We start from the raw sequence: 23,601 nt of genomic DNA, 5'->3' as shown, positions 1-23,601 counted from the left end.
TGTCTCTCTGTCTCTATCATCGTATGTAGCTATCCTTCTCTTGTGCTCTCTCTCTCGTTTATCCTCGAACTCATTTTTGAGAGTGTGTGCGTGTGCAGTTTTTACCCTTAGGCGAATATCTGAAAAAATCCATAAATTCGAGAGATGAGAATCGCCGACACAGACAAACTCTGTTTTCATTTTGTTTTGTAGTTGTTATCGTGTTATTACTGTATTCTGTATTCTGTATTCAGCCATTGTCACTGAAATTACTGTTATGACATTTTTATGAAAAACTTCAAATTTACGATCGGACAAGAGAATATAATTTTTGGTTGTTGTTGCTTGGTTTTCTTTTCTTTTTCTTTTTTTTGGCACTTTTGCGGAAATGTAACGAATCCGCAATTTATGAACTTGGCCACTTGCTCAATGTTTCAGATTTGGATAATCGTAGCTCGCAGCCCGAAGAGAAAGACGGACGGGCAGAGAGACGGATATTTCAATATCACGGATATAAGAAGAAAGTAACATATCCTAATTAAAAGTCAATCTAGTCTTTACTTAATCTATTTTCGGGCATTTAAATGCCGTCCATGTCTGATACCGTATAATATTATGCGCGCTGTCAAGAGAATGCTTTAACAATTTTCAAATACATAAGAATATCCCATAAAATGGAAATGATGAACAAATATTTCCACAACAAAAGAGTTCCTTCTGTAGTTTACCATTTATAATCAATAGAACTTGATAGCTTAAAAATTGATGCATTTTATTACGATACGACATTTCTATTTTTATACATATTTATTAATCAGTGCTGATAATTGAGCCTTGCCCCTATTCTGAAATTCCATTAACTCTTAGCTTGCTTGAATATTCGTCTAAAGCAATTTAATATTATAATTTTTTTTTTGCAAGAATTATAAACATGTGTAACAGTTATGTGATTTTATTTTCATATATTTTGCAACATTTTTATAAAAAATTTAAACGATTACTTATAAATGAGATATAATATCTGTAATAGTCTGAAAAGAAAAAACAGTAGATATACTGTAATAAAATCAATTTGCCAGGAGGTAATGCTTACTTATTCTTAAATTAACCTTTAATATTAAAAAAATAAATATAATAGAAATATATAAATAATATAAAGAATGTAATTTGACTTTTTACACTTCGATTAAAACTATATAAGTAATATTTATTGGCTATATTTGAAGTCGTTAAGAGAAAGGTCATTCTGAGATACCTCTTGGCATTATAGAAGATTGCTCTGAGCTGATTCCAAGACATGCAATGACCCTTTGACCCTTTATGATAAGAGTTCCCAGTTTTCACATATTTAAGAGGTTTTAAATAAGATTTATTGTAACTACGTATAATTGTCAATCAGTTCATTGAATTAAGAAATCAGATTTTATTGCAAACTGCTATTCGTGTCGGCGGCAACAGTTAAATAATTGATCAATCCTTTAGCAATATTCCATGCACTTAACGCCCTGCCAAATTACGTTTTTATGGCTGCCCCGCCAGTTGAATCTGCTGGGGGTCTATACTCTGTACTCTATACTCTATGCTGCATACTCTACACTCAACAGTTTACAGTCGGCAGTGCTTAAAATTAATTGCTTTATTGGTCATACAAGTCAGTCTGAAGTCGTGCTGCTGCTGCGGGCTCGAATGAGTGCGAGTGAGTGCGAGTGTCGGTTCGGGCTCTATTTTGAGTGGCATTTTGAGTGCAGTGGATTGGTCCGGGCATGCCGTGATTTACGGCACCTGCATGAAGCACCGGAACGTGAATGGATGAGCGAGGGGCATGGTGAGCGGGGTGAGAGCGAGGGGCGGCCAACGACCGGAAAATGCAAACCGGCAATTTTGATAATCAAAACAAATAATAAAACAACTTCACACGTTATTGCTAAATACCTGGGCATGAAAACAACAACAAGAGCAAGAGGGACACACACACACACGCACTTACATACATGTGCTTGTAAACTACTCGAGTGTGATATAAAGAGAAGAACAACAGAACAGCAACAACAACAACAACGCGAGCGGCAAGTGGCGGCGCTCGCGCTTGTCATTAAAAGATAATAACCGTAATAAACTAATAAAATGGAAACTGGGTGAGAGAGCACAGCAGCAAATAATAATAAAAAGTGAACGAAATCACAATAAGGCACTATTCGACGCCTCGACTGGGACAGAGGCAGCGACTCGCGGCGCACTTTACTAGGATCGTAAACCCCCCTTAACCAAAGTGGATGCAATGTCGTTTTCCTAGTGAGGGATCTGAGTGCAGGCAAGTGGAGGAATTCAAATTGTTTAGCAACCTCTTACTGGATAACTGATTACAAAGAAACGATTGCAAATGAATTTCCCTTGTTTTAGGGTATAGAGGGCATTACTAAGCCTGAAAATTACTTTTAATATGAAAGGCATGCCTCATTTTTGTTTGCCCCTTATGTTAGTAGAAATTTTATCCTCATTGTTGTATTTCATATTGAGTTCCTTCTGAGTCGAACACTAACGATGGTATTAGCAGTAATAGTCTCTCAATCTTTCGTAGTATAAGCAATCAGCCAAATAGAAGTCATCCATACTGAGCTAAGAACCGTCTAACCACCAAGCACGGAATTCGACTGAGTGAGAATGCGTCACAGTCGAGCGTTGAGGGTTGAGAGTTGAGGGACGGGCACTCGCAATCTATTGAGTGAAATGCTGCTCAAGTTAGACTCGACGGCAGCTGAAGCACTCGGAGTCATAGTTGTAAAAAAGAAGAACGCTCTGCTGTTGCTGTTGCACATGAAATTTATTCCTTAATTTGATACATTTTTATTGAGGCGGTTTATGGCTTGTTTTGGCCCTTGCGGTTCGCCCGAGCCCAAATTCGGATCGCTAGTCGGCTTCACGGCGGGTCTGAACTCCGACATCGAGCCAGCGGTGGCGGCGATGAATGTGTTTTTAAGTGAATCAGATGACGATTATAAAATGCTTTGTCACGCAGTCATTTTTTAATCCTTCGACGCTGTCGCCCATAGCTGTGTTTTACGACTCCTGTTCCAGTTCCAGGTCCGCTCCTCTCCGCGTAGTATGCGCATAGAGAGCCGCGAGGGCTGCCCCGTCAGAAATGTGGGTTTATGGGCCAGCCCGCAGCCTTCCTGCAGCACTCGACTCGGCGGTGCATTCCTCAGAACGACTTAATATAAATTATACGAGAGCCAGCCAAGTGGCAGAAGGTCTTGTTCTCTCCGCCGTCTGTCCAAGTTTACTGCAGTTTAATTGCGCCAATGATGTACCGCTTTGTAATTACGCAAATGAAAAATATAAATCACAAATCTAATTAAAAGCTGAACAAAACACCCGTCAAACCGAGCAGCATCTCCTGTGCGAGCCCCGGCGGTCTTACTTACCCCAGACGGAGCTTAAATGCATCGAATAATCATGTGTGGCTGCAAATAGAACACATTTTGTAATATATGTTAGGAATATGGGAATCATTTTCATTTTTACTCTTACTCTTTACGACTGCAATTATGCACTTCAGCAAGTATTCTATGAACACGTTTTACTTTGTCGCTGACAGGCGTAAAACGATAATTAAAAGTTAAGAGACCATTCGCAATATATGTATGTATATGTTCTCTTATATGCCCCTAATATTATGTTTACTGTAAATAGTATAGTGTTATTAATAGCTTAACTTGGAACAATCAGCGAAACTTCCTGCTTATACGTATACCCAGCCAGAAATGTCGGTTAAATGAACTTGAATTTCACTTAAGTGAACTATTGACTGTTATCTAAGCGATCTTTATTAGGGCTTTCATTCTGGCGCTACTAGCTTCTCATACGGCTACCTGAGAGGCCGCATTCTTTCCTTGAGAAGTCCTCGTACTAGTCCATAGTTCAGAGTCTCATTTCGTAGCAATTATTCTCATTTAGCTCCGACCATTCTACACTCACATTATTTACAACAACGTTCACATGCTTTTTTTAATAGCATTCACAATTTTAGGCCTTAAAGTTTCTTGTCAAAAGGAACAAATGGTGTTATGTGAAATATGTTAAATATCTCAAACTAATATTCAACTAATAATCGTACATACGTTTCTCTGTTTTTATATGCCTATTTTTATATACTACAGTCAACTCTCTAATTTAAAAACTCTTCAAATTATTCACGCTAACGTTACTCAAGATCAACCCTTTCAAAATAATTTAGTCACATTAAGATAGAAAAGGAATACTTAAAATTTCTAACGGCAATCATATAATTGAATCGGAAGAGGTTACACAGAGGTTGACGTACTTTCGTATCGTTTGAAAATTATTAAAAAATATGAAAACGTCGCTAGGGAGAACCTACTTGAGCATTGAAAGTTGTCAGGATTCTATACATAGGTAAAATTAGCTGCCCATGTCATTGAATAATGTTACGCTTACTAGCTCTGAATTTAGTTTGCTAATTCTGAATTGATGTCTTCTAATGCGCCTCAATATAGTCCGTAAATTCTAAATAATTTGTCTTTTACAGCGTACTTTGCTGATTGTTTGATTCAACTAGCGTCGAGTTTGTAAAAGTTATGCAATATTTTTCGCTGGAGACTCGCCCCTCGGAGAGCTTGTTTTAGCTCCAACATAAACATCGTTTGGGCAGCGTGGTGACGGAGCGTGTTTTATATGCCTCGACAAGACATTAAAATGCGCACACGCCCCCTTTGGCGTGTGAATGTAACGAAGTGGACTGGAATTTCGGGGGCTGGGGTGGCTGCCAGCCGCGGTACCTGAAGCGAGTTTTTCAGCTTTTCTTCGCCTGCGGTTGGGAAAGCGAATTTCAGCAAAGTGCATGGCGAGCAAAGTCTGGCGAAGCTGCTGGGCCGCAGATGCTCGCCGGTTGCCTCGAGGCATAGTCGATGATGATGGGCTGGCTGCGAAAGGAGATTTCAATATCATAAAAACCCGTATTAAGAGAATCTCATATTGAGAATCGTAAAGTTTTTACGAGCGTTTAATGGACTCTTGCAGTAAGCGTGAGTATTTACGCGCTGCTTAAAAGCGGTAAAATATGGCCAAGTGGTGTCGGGAGACAAACACGGCCCTCTAATACTCGCAGCCGACAGTCAGCACGTTTCCTGCTCTGCCAAGGGGCAGCCGCCTGAGTTGGACTGCGATCCGAATAAGTGCATCGGAGACGATTTATAAATAATAATGTCAATTCGTACATTGTTCAGGCTTGTACCTTGAGCATTTGGCAGCGACTGCAGCGCCATCTGGCGGCGATGTGCCGTACCACAGGTAACTAGCCATTTGATTGCCTGCAGTCGGTCAAGCAGTGCCCGCAAGCAGTTCATTTGCGTCCTTGCTACGTCTATTGCCGCGTGCGGAGTCAGCGAAGGTGTTTACCGTTTGCCGTTGCAGCGAAATTGATTTTGGCAAGCGAGACAGCAATAAACAGCTAAATGGCCGTGACTGTGCCTGTGGGAGGGTCTATGGCCGCACTACTGATTGGTGCACGAGCCCAGCTACCTGCGCTTTTTAATCACTATCGCAGGGCGCGATGCATCTGAGCAGACACCGATTGTCAAGCTGGAGATAGTTTGCACAAATATCCTTGACCCACACAGTTGTGGGCTGACTTTTTAGTTTTTGCATTATTATTCTTCTTTTCAACCGAGACTCTATTCCGGATGGTAAATGAGCTCTGAAAGGTGCATTCAAGGCAAAGGAAGCATATCCTAATTTATAATTATTATTATTTAATTATAATTATTGTATAGGTCATATTGGGAAGCATCGAGCGACGAATTAGAACTGTCCGCATATCTGTTCATTTGAATGCGTCGACATCCATCGATATCATTATCAAGATTGAACTTGCGTTTTTACAACACCTCTCTGATTAATGGACTCTTTTTAAAAGTAGCAAGTAGCCTGTATTTTATATTGCCCATAATGCCGTAATATCCAACTTGCTTTTCAGAAAGCCGTATTTGATAATCGAATAACGAGGAAATCGCTCGAACTGTCGACATGTTTTAAGCAGCATATAGTAAGGAGGAACATTTTAGAATAAAATAAAATTTATTATTTGCCATGCCTGTTTAATGACTTCCGCCTATACAAACTTATCTTGAAATTGTGTAAGGGTGAATTCAATCTAAGTAAACTTGTACCGTTCCCGCTTTGACTTAACCATTTGTTCACTTTTTCTGCCATACATTTTGTATGTATGAAAATTTTTATACCATACTGTTCAGAAATGAATTATTAATATCTCTGACTCCCATAAGAAAACGGATAAGACTTAAATTTATTAAATAATCTCATCGAAACATTCCTTATTATTCAAAAGTTTTATAGATATTTTAGTATAAGTTAATGTCCTTTGGGAAGACATAGAACGTACGCTGTAATAGTTAATTCGTAATTTTAAGTAAACAAAACGGCTTACCACTGCTTTTTCTAGACAGTCAGTATAGCCTTTCTCTATATACTGGAAGAGACTGTCGAGATCCCCTAACCCTCCAAGCAACTTATATTTCAATTATAATTCTCACAAACACATACACACACATTCACATACACAGGCGACTGCGCTTGGGCTGCGCTGCAGTGTTGGCAATATTATGAGAACAACTACATGTTGAATAATTAAATTTCTAATGAAACTTCCAGAACGTTATCAAAATGCTTAATTGTATGTGTGTACAACAGCAGGACAGGGCCAAATCGATTCGGCTCGTCGCCCTGATCCAGAATATATATACTTTGTGGGGTCTGCCACGCCTCCTTCTGCTTGTTACATACAGTTTAACAAAACCATTATACCCTGATTTCCCATTTTCAATGGGTTCAGGGTATAAAAACACAATGTTGAGTCCGTGTCGGAGGAGTCCAAGTTTAATTGCTAATCGGCCAAAGGAGGTCTGTACTGCTAGGGTTGATACTCTGTTTGTTGATAAGCAATTCAGAGATGAAGTAAATCGAGAAACAAATTGTGAATAAATAAATTTGTAAAGGAAGAAATGGGTGCTTCAATGGCTGTATACCTGGAAATCGAGCTATAATTATGATTTAGCTACAGACTTTGGCATCGATTGCCATGCTCAATTAACACCTTGGCCATTTGGTATTCAGCAGTAGGCGCGGAATGGGCATAGACGTAGGGCCATTATGGGCACTTGGTCGCACTCCTCATTGGATGCAATTCGTAGGGAGAGTCACGTAGAACGACAGTTTTCGACCCGGACAAATGGCATATGTCTGGTGACAACGACCTGACGGCTTCATTAGACGCGGACATATATCAGAAATGTGTCGGACTAACGACTCAGTAGAGTTATGTGAGTTGTCAAAAGGATTTCCTATAATTTGAATGCTTCCCAATGTCGTGTTCTCGGTTAAATCGCCGTCTCGAGATGACTTTGTAGACGTGCCTTTGAAATGAGTTGGGCTTGGCGAGCCGGGGGCCCCTTGCCCGACATCTGCTGCCTGCCCGTGGGCAAATAAATCAAACTCGGAGTCAAGTGAAGACGGCACCAGCAGCTCGTAAAACAAATTTCGCCGATTCGACGAATGTTTGTTAATTATGGTTTTGCGTAACATTCTTATTGCCAATGCACATCCATTCTCTGGCCCGCCACTGGCCCGGCCAGTGGCCCAGCCACAGGCCCAGCCACTCGTGAGTAATTTGTGTTTGAACTCGTTAAACTGTCGAACGATAATGGGCGAATGCGCAGATACTTGTTGCCCCATATGCAGCGGCACGACCACGTGCCTGCTTCCCGGCTCCGCTTTCACTGCCCCTGCCCAAGCCCCTGCCGCGAGTCAACTTGGGTGCATCTTCTGAAATGGCACGTCCGGCCGAGAGCTCCAATCGTTCGAATGCAATTTGCAACAATTTAAGATTTCTGTTGCCGTAGCGCCCCATCGAAGCCAAACGCCAGCTCGCATTGCCCAGCACAAGCACACATCGAATCCGGTTCGTACAAATTCCTGCGATGCACCCTGAAAATCTGAAAATGTTGCCAGCATCGCATTAGATGGGCCCACAGGCCCTACGTCTATGGCGCAGAATATTCGTCTGGCGTCAGCCATATAGTCTTACAGCCCATCCAAGGGAATGTGTAGAGTGAAATGGGGGCGGGCTGGTCAGGGTTGTCTAGGGCTGCCCAGGGGTTGCCTGTAGAACAGCAGAAAACGATATGGGATCACGCCGGCGCTTAAATGGAGGTATCCAGTTCCGATGGACCTATTCGAAATGCGCCTTTCCTCAATATATATGTATATATATATATATATATATTGTTGGGGCGTGCGGAAGCTACATGAGATATTTCCGTACCTTTCGTGTAGAGTCAATTATGTGTTTGAGCGAAAGAATGCCATCGAATAGAAATGATAGCCATTCCGTTATTAATCGCATATCTAGATAGATTTATTTGAGAAATTCCAATATATAATTGTAAGAATTTTATGGATATCCTCCTTCATTGAATGATACATAAGAAGAACAAATATTTCATTGACAATACGGAAGAAATTAAAATATTTTCAATTTTGTAGCTTAAGTAATAGAAAATAAGGTTTAATCTCTGTCTCCCAGCGTGTGCTTCATAAGACTGATTAATTGTGCTAAGCCCCTTATAGCTTATCCATAAAAGTTATGCATTATGAGTTTCGCATAGAAAAGTATGACTATATTATCATGACTGTATTTGTAGGCTCATTCATCCATTCATTTTACTCACATAAATAGAGAACGCGGACTTAATTTCGTATTTTTTCTTTTAAATCGAAAAATAACTCCGTTTTTTTTTTCTTATCTCCTAAGGGCTTAAACAAAATTAAAAAAAAAAAGAAAATTATAATAAATTTAATTCAGTTATAAATATATTTCATACGTCAATCGAACTAGAGTCTCATAATTTTGCATACATATTCATGTATTAAATACCATTTCGATTTTGAATGAATTTTGGATACCGGGCCCAAACCCACTCACTTCCTTAAACGTTAAAATCAATAAACAATTTGCAAATATACATATATTAATAAATAGTCCATCTACAAGATGAGTGCGGAGGCATGAGTGTGTATGTGTGAGCATATCTATTTTTTTGTATATTCAGAAAAAACGTAGAATCATTGGAATATCAGCTTTTGCAACAGTTCAGGGGGTCTAACAGTGTAAAGGATAATATAAAATATATATACATAATATGTAATAATATATCGCATCAACCCACAAGTGCCAATTACAAAAAATATATTATATAGTTAATCAGAAAGTAAAAAGGTATCGATGTATTTCTCAATAAACTGCCAGACAGATCCGAGTCGAATTATCTGTTGCTCCTGTTCAAGAATACATGTAGATATGACTGATATATACCTCGTATGTACATTGTGGTATTGGTAAGGCTCTTTCCTGCATCGATTATTATTAATATTAGATTTTTATTATCATAATGCCTATTAACAAATCAAATTGGCTTTGCATTTGAATTTCGTTCGACAACAAGTGACAAATTGTTGGTAGGTATTCGGTTTCTAATTGCTGAACAAAGAGTGAGCTAATTGAAACTGTCGATTGGATTGATTTGCATTTGCTGTGGCTATCCGGCGGAGTCACTGCTGTCAAGGCGACAGAACTAAGTGTGCATGCATAATCAGAAAGTGTCACTTGGATCAGCGGCACAATTTGTATTCATTGATTGCGTTGTGCTGGGAGTATTGGGCGAGTGGCTCAGGTGATTTGGGAGCATTCCTCAGCCTGGCCGAAAGCCGCCAGGTGACCCCACATACTCTGACTGCGAATGTTGCCTTCAAGATTCCCCAACGGGCAGTTTCGAGCGCAATGAGTCAAGCAACCAAGCACCGCACAAACTACCGGTCAGGGCACCATAAACCGGATCAACCACTTTGAGTGCGGCGGTATGGCGGCATGGCGGCGGCAACAATGGCAGCCACCGCAGCCGCGGCAGCAGCGGCGACTTGAAATGGCTGTGATAAGAGAGACCGCAGTGGAATGGCTGGCTCTGACGGCCATGCTCTAGTTTGGCGCTTTCAGTGTTCATAAATAGATTCAAACGAGAGTTGTACAAACTGAATTCATCCCCCTTAAATCTGTGCGCTCATCTCTGCGGTCGGCTCGTCGAGCAGAGTCGAGTCGAGTCGGTCTCAGAGCTACGACTTTTGCTGTTGCCTGCCTCGACTGTCATGCGGTTGAGCCAGGTCTAGGGGTGAATTTGTGCTTTAAACTCAGAGCCTGCTCAAAGTGGGTTAAAGTGTATATTGCCTTGTGAAAATGTATGGTACAGAACGGGAAATCAAGAGGATAAAGCCTTTGTATTCAGTAAAAATTTATGAAACTTGCAATAGAAAACAAGACTCTAGTCGAGACTGCTCGACTAGGAGATACCATGAACCCTCCAATCTGATATTCTAATCATTCTCTACTCTTATGCACATATACATACATACAACGCGCAGCGACTGCGCTTGGGCTGCGGGCAATATTATGAGAATTTATTTGTTGAATAATTTAATTTGTAGACGTACAATCTTAATGAAACTTTCAGAACGTAATAATGTTCAAATGTATGAACATTCCAAAGCACAAGGCTCTAGTATTTGAAATGCACTTTTTACAAATTGGTGGCGAAGGGGGCGTGGTATCCAAAATCTGTTGATTAAAAAATGTTTGTATTCATCATATGTACATATATAAGCAGTAAATCTGAAGTCTCCAGCTCTAATAGTGTTCAAATGAGGCTGAAAAAAAAAAACAAAATCAATTTTTCGATTATTCTCGATAAAAAAGGTATCGGATAATTTATCGGAAAAATAAAGCAAACTCATACTGCGTATGGAATACACGAGTATGCATGCCGAACTTCAGCTCTCTAGCTTTTGTATCTTCTGAGATGTCGGATGGACGAATGGACGGACGGACGGACAGACGGACAGGGCTATATCGACTCACCTCGTCGTGCTGACCAATAATATATATACTTTATGGGGTCTCCGATGATTCCTTCTGCCTGTTACATACTTTTTCACAAAAACATTATACCCTGATTTCCCATTTTCAATATAATAAACAGAAGAATCCGGGTAAACCGACTCCGCTTATAGCGTCCGTACGGTTATTGCAACGAAAGTTCAGGTACTCACCCAAACTTATAAGCTTATACGGTGACTTATATGGTTATAGCATCTCCCATTTTACTATAAAAGATTAAAATCTATATTTTCCTATTTATACCCTGAACCCATTGAAAATGGGAAATCAGGGTATAATGTTTTTGTGTAAAAGTATGTAACAGGCAGAAGGAATCATCGCAGACCCCACAAAGTATATATATTCTTGATCAGCACGATGAGCTGAGTCGATATAGCCCTGTCCGTCTGTCCGTCCGTCCGTCCGTCCGTCCGTCCGTCCGTCCGTCTGTCCGTATGAACGCCGAGATCTCAGAAGATATAAAAGCTAGTGAGCTGAAATTTTGTGTGCATACTCGTGTATACCATACGCAGTACGAGTTTGCTTTATTTTTTCGATAACTCATCCGATAACTTTTTTATCGAGAATAATCAAAAAATTGATTTTGTTTTTTGAGCCTCATCGGAGTACTATTAGACGTGGAGACTTCAGATTTACAGTGTATATATATATGATGAATACAAACATTTTGTAATCAACAGATTTTGGATACCACGCCCCCTTCGCCACCAATTTGTAAAAAACGTATTTCAAGTACTAGAGACTTGTGCTTTGGAATGTACACACATTTTGACCATATAATTACGCCCTGAAAGTTTCATTAAGATCGTATGTTTACAAAAGAAGTTATTCACCAAGAAAATTCTCATACTATTGCCCACACTACAGCGCAGCCCAAGCGCAGTCGCTGCTTACTGCGCAGTTAGCAGAGAGCGGGCGCGTGAGGGTGGATGCATGTGTATGTATGTGTGCGTGCATAAAAGAAGTGCAGAATGATCAGAATATCAGCTTGGAGGGTTCAGGGTATCTCCTAGTCGAGCAGTCTCGACTAGAGTCTTCTTACTTGTTTCTATTGCTATTTAGATAGCTCTCTCTGATCTTGTACTATGCATGTTTCTGTTTCTGTATATTTATAAGAGGTGGGGGTATTTCCTAGTCGTGCTCTTTTAGCTGCTTTTTCTTTTATAGCAGTCTTGACAACGTGGCTTTGGCTTGAGGGAGTCGTTGGACTCGATGTGTGGTCATCCGGGCAAACTCTTTTTGGCTTGTATTCGAGCCGAATTAATTGCTTTTGCACTTGCGGAGACACAGCATAACAAAACATCAGATAAAAGTTCAGCCAGTCAATTTATCGATTGACCGAATTATGGTTTGTTAAGGTAGAATGCAAATCATTTAAATAAATCATACTAAAGTACTGTCCATCTGGTAGATTCCCGTAATTCGAGTCAATTAAACTTTCAATATCCCCACTTCATATAATCTTAAGTAGGAGGCATTCAAGCTTGGTAGATAACAAGTTATAATGCTGATCTTATCTAGGATGTGGGGTGTTAAAAGTGAGGTTTAGCACCGAATTTAGTGTTCCGGGTCCATTCTGCAGTTCCGCACTGCGCACTTCGCGAGCTCCACCGCCTATGCTCAGTCGGACATTGCGTGCTCTGAGTGCGATGGCGTCTGCAACGGGGGCAGAGCTGCAGCTATGACTTACGATTTCTAAGAAAACAATTGTGAGTAGCGACCACAGTGAGAGATCAGGTCTGTGGCAGAGTGCGCAGGTGGGCGTGAGTGCACCACTTCAGCATTTCTCCGCACCACAGCGTAATTATTCGGATTCGGATTTGGATTAGCATAACAAAATAAATTGCACTCGCTGCACCATCATTGGGCGCAAATAAAAAGAAGTCTGCCAGCACATTAGACTGTTCTTGCCGCCGATGAGGGGCGGTGCCCTGGGTGACTGTAGCGAGGCAGCTGAATACTCGTGAGACGAGTGCCTGGGTGGGATGAATCTTAGATAGTTGAGCATGCGAATATAAATTGAGGCAATTAAGATGAATTATTTAGAATCATTTTTATCGCAACATTTATGAGGGAGCACAGAGCGCTTTAAACGAGTTATGTACGATTCAGTTTGTCGAGTGGTAAAAAGAAGTTAGCTCGTATTTCTGCTGTTCGCGCTTGGGTTCCGGTTATTTGGGCTCATAAATCAAAAACGAAGAAAAAGAGTTTTCACTTTTCGGAATACACGAGTGTGAAATGTGTTCAGAGATGTTTTGCCTCTTTTTATTCTCGACATTTCAAAAACAACAGACGACCAGATGGACTGGAGTGCAGTTGCTGCTGAGGAAACAGACGTTTCCACTTTCCAGTTTTCAGTTTTCAGGCAGCTCGAGCGACATCGTCCGTAGAAGGGTTAAACTGACCAATTGTTATGCAGGGCCATAAAATGCAGGATTCTGTTTTAAAATGCTTTTGGAAATCCTTTGGCGTAACAATAAAATGGCAAACAAAAGTCACGGCGAGCCAACCGAAGCGTCCATATTGACAACTCACACCCAGCTCTCGCCTTGCCCTCGCCCAAAATATGGATGCAGTGACATCGACAGCAGTAACACTTAATGATATAGGCACACATACATATATATATATATATATATATATATATATATATATATATATATATATATATATATATATATATATATATATATATATATATATATATATATATATATATAGGTAGGTACATACGTATGTATATCTAGGGAAAAATGTCACACCATGTTGCCGTGTTTTACGACAGCCGCTCACCTTTTGTTTGGCGAGTTTATGGCCGAACGAGGTTCACTCCTGTTCAGCGCTGGGCAGAGCTCCCTGGCAGCCCTTTAAGGTGTTCTTCCTTCTACTTCCTTTCACAAACTGGCTGACAGAGCAGCGACTAACCGAGTGAACCAGCAAAGCGACAAATGGCGAATGGGCCTTGCGAATCGCAGCTCAAAGTTAATCTGTGTTGCTCTTACGTTATCGATTTGAGCGGCTTCTCCGTGTGAGTGCAACAAGTTATTCGCCTTGATGGCCTTTACTTCTATGAAATTCGCTAAAGGCTGCTTAATTGCCGAGTCGAGTCGCGTCAAGGACGTCGCGACAAAAAACTCTGGCAGGGAAAGGATGTTCTCTGGAACGGGCGAAAGGTGGAAAGCGAAAGGCTAATCTACCTGTCATTCATTCAACTGCTGTAAAAAACGTAATTGCGCAATTCAAGGACTTGACTGGCTACGCCGCAGGACTTGTCTCAAACCCATAACCCTAAATGCAACTAGTGTCGCATCCTGGCAATGTCCTTGTGTGAAATTCATTTCATTTAACTGTGACTTCCCCGGCTATGAGATACGAAAAATTAAAACTTGTTTTTTACAAAATGGAGTAAGAGCTAGAAAAGGAGCTTCAACTTAATTTAACTCATTATCTGCCAGGCGATTATACGGGCGTACGCCTATAAGTAAAGCCCAATGAACAAAAGAACTTAATATTTCACATTCCAAAAATAACTAGGAAGATTCTAGTTTGGCATATTTCGTTAAGAGATATTCCGCGCATTTTAAACGTACTCTTTGCCTATACATATGTATAGAGAAAATCCGAATTTCACCACCATAGGACATCGAGTTCACCCTCTGCTTGTATCCTAGAACTGAAAGAGAAGCTGAACACTCAAACACGATTCACTCGCAACTGCGACTTTTCGAATGGATGTACGAGAATACATGCATAGTAAAATAAAGCCGAAAGGCCCAATAAGCATTTAGGTTTACTTTTAAATTAACTCTACTCTTATAATATTCAATAAATGATTAAGTATAGCAATACTGAGTATGCTTGCGTCTTACTTCTGCCAGTTGACCGAACACTTTGCTAAATATCTTGTGATTTACTTAACGAATTTCAATGAAATCTTCACCTGATGATCTACATATTCTACTGAATATTTGTAAATATTTAGATTTCAGTAAACATGCAACTGAGCTACAGTATAGAAACGCACTATCCTATATACGCTGACTACCCATGAGTTCACGGCATAAACATCAACATAAAGTATAACATGATAATAATAAAATTATAGTAATTATACAGCAACAGCAATCATAAAAATAATAATAATATTAATATCTATAATTATTATAATAAGAAAATAATGAGACCGCTCGTTCCGCCGCTTCAAATACGAATTCTTCCACAATGTGTTCTGAATGTATCATTTATATCAATGAAGCGAAATTAAATAAGCATTAAACATATTTGTCGTGACATTTTGGACTTGACTTAGTGCCAATTTGTTTGTCGTTAACTCGGCATATTTTTTGCTATTCCCATTTAGTGGAAATCTGATGACAACAAGCACTCAATTATTATTTTTTATAGATTTATAAACATATATTTTAATAAATTTTATTTCTTAAGCTGCTGCTTAAAATGATGTTGTGAGTATCAAAATTATAAATGGCAATTCTCTAGTAGTTCTTCAATACTCAATATTATTTAACAGCTCCATGAATCTACGATCCTTTTACGGTCTTTTAATTATGCATATGCCCACAATTTCAGTTCGTTAGAAATTTTGGTCGTTGTCTAATTTCGAATTAGCTCCAATCTCTCAAACGAAGCCATTTCTAATTAAAAAGGCATATAGAACTGCGTCTGCAGGTAATTGTAAACTAAAATTGGAGGCCAATTGAATAATGATTCGTGATACGACAACTGCATAGTGCATACGAATACACAATTAATTTCATGCTTAAGTGCATGTGGCATTAGTTTGGGTGGGCGAGCATGGTAGCGTCGGGGCGTAAGGGCGTGGGGGCGTGTGCCGCATACCTTCGGCTCGGCGGGCAGCACCACTTGAGCCAGTTGCTCATTACACTTGGCTGAATAATTATTTCAATAAACAACAATCGAGTTCTTGAACTTGGCTCGGGGCTCGATTATGAACTGTGCTTCAACGGCGCGCACATAATACCATATTTCAAATTTCAATTAAGTCCAAGTGCTGAGAGAGCTGCCCCAACCGCCGCCACTAGCTCACTTCCCACTCGCCCCATTTCCATTTCCAGCTGCCAATGGCAGCGTTCTGTGGGGGCTCTGCCAATCTCTAATAATACATATTTGACTTTTGACTCATCGAAGCACAAGACTCTAAAAGGAACTCAAGTGCGGAGCCTTGATCGCTTGATCGCTCGCTCTTCGAATCGGTTGGCTCGAGTGTGGAAAGCAACACAATGTTGACCCGGGCGAGTTTTAAGTGAAAAACTAGTTTATTCTGAGTCCCTCAATTCAGTTATGGCTAATGATGGAGGAACAATCCATTGCCGGTCGTTGTATATTCATGTTATAATGCTAATAAACATCTTTAAAGTGTTGCGCTCAGAGCTTAGCTTGTCACATAAACGTCCGTGCTTGAGCTGCTCGGCCGATTGGGATCTGGCGAGCGAAAGAAAATATGAGACACCAGCTGGCTGCACTGAGTGCTGGGAACGGGTGCTCTGAGATTCCGAAATGCAGATAGCGCTACTACAATATTATCTCTCGAACGGGAAAGCCAAAAGCGATCTCTGCATTTGCATTTCATTTTAGTCAACCAACAACGAAACAAAGAAAATGCCAGCTCACAATTAACATTCACTTGGCCATCCGAAAGAGTTTTTGGCGCCGAGAGGATTCTAAATTCGTTGTTTTCGTTGCTTCTATCTTTTGGGTTAGGCGAATCCCATTAGCTATCCGAAACTGAAACTGAAACTGAGACTAAGACTGTGGCGGTGGAGGAGGTGGTCGTGGGGATAGAGGCGACGGTAGAAGTGGCGGTAGAGGCTGCGACTGTTGCTGGCTTAATATACAAACAATATTTTGCATATTCCATCGATTTGTCGACTACAAACTAAGTTTGTGCATAATCAATGCGAGAGCGAGACATTAGAAAGAGAGATAGGGAGAGGGAGATGACTGCGAGTTTTCTTTTCTGGGCGTGTCTGCAGGTGCGGAAGAAACATGTCGCCAAAGAGTCTAATTTATTATCGATTTGCTATCTCGTGGGCCATGCGCTATCGTTATGTTCCATGTGCTCCGATGATGACGGCTCCTCCGCCTGCCTGCCGACCACTCCTGCTGCGGCCCGTTCTGGTGCTTTTCTAGCGAAATCTAAGCGCAGCGGCCGTCGCATAAATCTCGCTAATTTATGTCCGATGCGTGCGAACTGCTAACAAAGAACTAAGTCGCGAGTCGCCGAGGCCTCCATTCGACTCCTGCTTCTCCTTTGGCTGCCATCCAACTAACTGTTGTGCATATCAAATTCACAACATGCGAATGCGAAAGCGAATAGGAGTGCGAGTGCAGGCTTATGTCCCACAAACAAAAATCGTTGCTGTCGCTCAGCAATTGCAGTTCGACTCAGAGTCAGAGTCAGAGTCGTAGTCGTCGTCGTTGTCGTTGTCGCTGTCATTGTGACATCTCTCGATTTATTTAATTGTCACTTAAACTAACGATTTTCTAACCAAGTTCGTGTTTCGCTGCCAATTTATGGGACATTAGCCAGCCATATGCCTTGCCTTGCCTTGCCACGCCATGCCAGAGTGGAGTGAAGTGGAGTGCATTGGCATATTAATATTGTTAAATGGAAATATTGCCAATATCTACTTTAGCTATAATTGCTCTGCACTTAATTAGTTTCGATTGCTCGATTGCCCAACGCCCGCTCGCCTCGAGAAAACTCAGCAGGGCGAGTATTTTTAGTCTACTCAAGTAACATCGAACTCGTTCATTGCCAGCATTATTATAATATTGTATGAAACATTCTCCTTGTATTTGGCTCACGAATTTAAAAGAGTTTATTGGGCTAATGCAATTTTTTGATTGTTTCTTTGAGTCCGTCAGAACATAGGAACTTTGAGTGGAATTATATTATACATATATATATTAGATAGAGACTTGAGCTGATTAATATATGTACACTTCTTTCGTATTACTCTATTCATTATTATTGTATATTATAATAGATAGATAGATCATAGAGCCTGGGCCTGATTTATAAATAATTTTAATATATCATTTTATTTATTTATTTATTTTAAATACTATATTGAGCACTATCACTTTTTATTACAAATAGATGGATTGATAGAGACTTGGCTTGACCTTACATATAATTGTTTATTGTATTGCGTCTATTCTATTCTATACTATTTTATTCTATTCTTTTTTTATTTTTTATTTTTTAGTATTTTTTGCATAAACATCCTAAGTCCAAGCTAGGGTATTATCTAATTGTATGACTTGGCTACATTAGTACACATCTGTGTACATATGAGACACTTCCATAATCTATACTCAATATCAACTTTATCTTAATAGATTTGCTCGTTTGTAAAATATTGTTAGTTTCAATTTTGATTCGGAATTCTATTATGAATAGCGTGGAAATCACACTCTTATATAAAGGATATATACTGTTTCTATACATTTAATGATTTTCTATTTCGCTAGAGTTGTTCAAGAAGTAAACGAGAATATTAGTTGTGTATACCATGTCCATTCTGGCTTTCCTCTGCCCTCCTGTTTGTATGCAAAGCATGTGGAACTTCAAATATACATATATGCACTGAATACTAAAATTTATACTCACGTCCGAAAAGGTTTTTTTTTTTGATAACCTTTTGATACTTAAGCTCGTATAAATCATATTCACAGCCCATTCAAATCTATCAACCTATATTATATATTAGAATGATATCTCCAATGCAAATTCAAGTCATGGCTAGGACTAGATTTAAATTGGAGTTGAAATTCAGCATAGATATGGGTTGCCCCTTGTTGCATAATAATTTTACGTTTGATGCTTTTGAATTTCTTTTAATTTCTACAGATCCATCATCATCATTTTAATAAAGCCAAAATAAATTAATCCATGCTGTTTCCTAATACTTCTACTTATACAACGGTCAAATTGTTGAAGCAGGCCTTTTTGTTTCATTGCTTTATTCAATATAGATGACAATGGAAGATATTTTGATTTGAATTTTAATATAAATATTGCTCATGTCATGGGAACCCATTCATATTTAGATATTTACAGTAATGTTTTGAGAAATCATATCAAAAGCAGCACAGCTGAATAAACTGAATTTTCAGCCCTAGCCGAATTCATTTTTATTCAGAGCTGGAACATATAGGGTGTGTGTACCTAACGTAAGCCAATCAAGTGCTCCATAATAAATGATTATTTTATAATTATGGAACTTCATAGGCATCGAGCGCAAAAGTGCAAAAGTCGTTGATTACACATTATTAAATTTTAATGGATTTTTCTTTATTATAATAATTTATTATATGTATATAAATTCTTTTACTTCGTATTTGTTAATTTTGTTTCGCTTTTGCTTTTTGCTCTCCGCAGCTGGGAGCTGGGGCAGGAAGGTGAGGGGGAAGAGCTGATAATGCAGAGAGCACGAGCTGATCGCAAGGTGTCCCCTAGCGACTGTCAGACTGACATCAGACGGGGGAGAATCAAATTGAAATGAATTGAATTAATAAAGTCATTAAATCTGTATTTAAGTGACAGTAAAAATCATTAGCTGGCGATAAGCGGCTACTGCGAATGCCTGATAATTAGCACCGACTCGGGTCGGACTCGAACTCGCACTCACCCTCGGACTCACACTCGGACTCGGAGATGATAACTATACTTACGATTGTAGACAGCAATTACAAATTTAAAATTGCTGTTTCATTTGAATATTGCCCAAAATGGCAGTCGAATATTTCAAGACATTTGCCTCCTGCCAGCAGGGGTACTCAATATTTGGTAAAATAATATTTTCGCAGATGCTGCGCTTGTCGGGTGGACAGTGGGGAAAGGTGCAACGGCGCATTTAAGTGCTCTCGAAGATATTGTTGATTGTTGTTGCGTAATAAAAACACCTTATTATGAGGGCATTAAGTGCATCGTATTAATTGCCGTGCTCGGCCAGCATCCCTGCCAGCATTCCGCCGCAGATTTAAAACTGGAATAACGTCTCTGTCAGCAGCGTCAGCCATGCCACTTGGACTCGGATTCGGATGCGAACTCGGATTCGGATTCAGATTCGCATCGGCTCCACCAATGACGTGCCTCAGCTCCCGGAGAAGGCGGCAGCAGGAGAGGGAGGGGGAGAGCAGCCAGGCCGACATTGTGTCACATTTATTCACCAATTTACGGTCACTAATGGCAATAATGAATGCATTTTATCGGCCCATTCATAATGTGCTGAGACAATCGAAACACGGCGAGAATTACACAAATCGGTAATTTCTGTGCGGCGTCCAGTCAAGCAAAAGCAGAAAACAAACAGAAAAACAACAACTCAGAGCGTAACCGACTGTGCAATACTCGTTAACCGCCCGCCCAATTATATTACACAAATTCACAGAGTCCCGCTGCAAATCTGATCTTGGCTCAATGGATGAGATAAGACCTTTCCAAACTCCAATCGGATAACTATATACATAAATGTAGTTAATATGTTTTAGGCGACTCGTGAGTTGGCCTAGTGGCCAGATATACCCCCTTTGCGGCGCGCACGAGTATTAGAACGAAATAAAACCTTCACTTTGAATCGCCCCAACGGACTGTAGCCCCAGGCTAAAATGGAGCCGCGTAGACCATCTTTGCCGTTGATTACTTAAATGAAATTAGAAATGGTTGCAGCTGCCAAGTGAGTTCATGAAATTGTGAAACTGAGCACACGGATCGGCTTATGAACACATGAATCAAGTTTCGGATCGTCCATTCAAAAGCTGGAGCCGAGGTTAAATTTGAATAATAATTCTAAGGTCTCTTCAAAATCATATTGATCACTCTAAGACGGTGAATCTGAGCCGTAGATTTCAAGGGCGAGAAAGAAAGGTAGAGCGAGAGCGAGAAGGGGATAGAGACAGAGAAGACCCGACGGAACTTTCGGTCCATTGCTGGTTTTACGGCCATGTTAATGGGGGCTTGAAAGCGGGAAATTATTCGAGGATAAGCGAGAGCCTCAAGTCGCATAATTATGATCGATTCATGCGCAAAAAGCCGTCGGACGGGATTTTTTTCAATCATTATCGAATTATGTTTTATTCGCGTTTTTATTGGAGTAGACAAAGAGGTTTATGGGTTTTTGTAACTTGACTTTACACGGCCGTAAACAATGTTCATTTGAAATGCATCAAGACTTTTATTTCCATCTTTTTCGTCAGCGATCGCCCACAGATTTTATGCTAATATTTATGCTAATAAAAATGTATGCATATATCTTTTAAAAAGATAATAAATTTGTATACCAACCCTTCGTGCTGTGAAGTGTACTTTTATAGTTATAATCCACAAGTTTTATGAGCTTGATCTGCAAACATTATAAAACACAACGCGAAGCAAAATAAAATTATAAAATGGTGTACGAATAGTTTTTCAAATAAAAAGCTGAAACGAGAAGAATGTTTCAAATTTAATTAGTCACACACTCAAATCGGGCATTGATGAAAGTTAATAAAATTCCTTAGTGCAGTAATGCGATTTGCTATTTGTGTACTAAAATATGTATTACAAAATTAATAATTAGTTGCTTGCAAATTTACAATATCGAGGCATGAGAAACCCAAATTTGAGTTCCAAGTACCATTTTGTCAAGTCGGGAGAATGAGTGGGAGTCTCTGGAAATCATCTCTGGCCACTTGCCATTCTTTCACTCAAAAGTTTTCGCTCAGGCTTCGCGCATACACAGACAGAAACACAGTCACAGACGCAGTCACAGACAGAGGCAGCTGATTCTCTAGAGTCGCAGACGTCAAATTCCATTGCTCAGAGTCTTGCTCAGTCGTACGTACGCTTCGAAGTTGCGGCAAGTCTCCAAAGACTGGGCCGCTGACCAGCTGCAGTGGCGGGCGCCGTCGCGGTCGACGGCGACGCTGGCGCTGGCGCTGCCGCTGGCTTCGCGAGGGCGATGGTTGCGTCTTTGTTGTTGTTGCCATTGACTATATCGGGCCTGCTCCCACCAAAATGGCCGCAGCAGCCGCATCTGTCTCCCTCACACTCACGCTACGTCGCATCGCGCTGGCTCGCTCGCCTCGTCCGGCTATGGATTTTCAGTGCGGTACGACTAGCTGAGCAACGGCATTTGCTGGCGCACTACCGTTGGCGCAACAGGGTGCACTATAGTTCTGTTGCTGCCGCCACGCCCACGCTAGACGCCGGCCGACCCACCGGCTGGCTCCAGCTTGTGCAGTCGAGTACCGCGAAGCCGTGGGCCGCGTGCCGCATGCCGCAAGCCGCGAGCCGCTTGCGTCGCTTATCGCCCTTCATTGTTGTTTTTGCTATCCATTGTTGTTGCTGTAATTGTTGTTGCTGTCGTTTCGCTGAATCTGTTATCAATTCAGCTGCGCACTGTGAGTCGGTGCTGCTTTGCTGCTATTGCTGGGCACTTAACTCGACGCTTGGTAATTTCCAGTTGATTGGGTGCAGTTCTCGAGATTTTCGATATCATGTGCGAGCGAAATTTGCATCTTGACATTGCCACAAAACGCAGGACGCATCTGACGCCAGGCGGGAGGTGGGAGGCGGGACGCAGGACACTCATTGTATGCACACATTACGGATAACTGCCAACTGGCAGCAGACAGAAACATATGCTACTTCAGCTTCCATCAACTTGACCCGATCCCCACTGCCATCTCGCCATCCAGTGCAAATCGTGTTCATTTCTCTGTGGCAAAAGTGAAAATGCAGTTCCGCATAAGTTGATGCTGTTGGGGTGTCCTCTTCTTCTTCTTATTCTTCTTCTGCATCTCGTAGTGGTGCTTCTGCGGCTAATGTCTAATCCTTGCTGTCCTGCTGCCTGGTGCCAGCAGCCTCTCCTCTATCTTGTCGCTCTGAGAGCTCTGCTCATTCGCTGTCCTTTGTTCAAATTGCACTTTTTTATGGCACTGCAATTAGGGGTTAGCCTTGCGAAGTATGCACACACTCGCATACGCACACACACTCACGCACACAGATACATGCCAGTAGGTAACGTTTACTTACACAGTTGCAGTTGCAAGCTGTAAGGGTGGTCCGCGCATATAGCTCAGGGTAGTTTATTATTATTATCTCTGCAATACAATTATCCCGAGGATATTATTGCAATGCATATTCCCCTGCACACATCTATCTATGTATATGGTTTCAAGATAAATATTAAAGAACTTTTTCAATTAATTTTGCTTTTCTAATATATATAACATTCTTAGACGATACTTTGCTATTGCTAATAATATTGCTAAATGCATAAATATATATTTTAGTCAATAAGATAATATTTATTTAAATTTTGAATACTCTTATATCTAACATTAATAATCTTCAGACATATCAATTTGTGTAAATAATATGTGCCCATAAGATATATTAATCCTTCTTGTCCTGTCAATAACAATGTAACTCCCGATCTGTAGCGCCTATCTATCTATTATACATATATAGACTTGATAGCAGATGTAAACTAGTGTTGAAATCTGAAGCTAGCTTTGACTTTTGTAGATATTACTATTACTAAAATAGTGCTAAA

General features: G+C 40.5%; 1 long non-coding RNA gene across 3 annotated transcripts in view; it reads right to left on the bottom strand.

The window, feature by feature from the left end:
* Nucleotides 1-1,418: 1,418 nt before the first annotated feature.
* Nucleotides 1,419-23,601, bottom strand: part of LOC115563577 (uncharacterized) — a 112,075-nt gene continuing 89,892 nt past the window's right edge. For all 3 annotated transcript variants that reach the window (XR_016197254.1, XR_016197253.1, XR_016197256.1), the window contains 3 exons: nt 21,348-21,482; nt 3,402-3,440; nt 1,419-3,289 (listed from right to left, as the gene is read on the bottom strand). This is a non-coding gene — a long non-coding RNA (uncharacterized LOC115563577). The remainder of the gene's footprint in view (nt 3,290-3,401; nt 3,441-21,347; nt 21,483-23,601) is intronic.

This window comes from Drosophila navojoa, chromosome 2 (genome assembly GCF_054131105.1).
Source record: "Drosophila navojoa isolate 15081-1374.11 chromosome 2, UAZ_NAV_1.0, whole genome shotgun sequence".
Lineage (NCBI taxonomy): Eukaryota > Metazoa > Arthropoda > Insecta > Diptera > Drosophilidae > Drosophila > Drosophila navojoa.
This window is presented reverse-complemented; position numbering and strand designations above follow the sequence as displayed.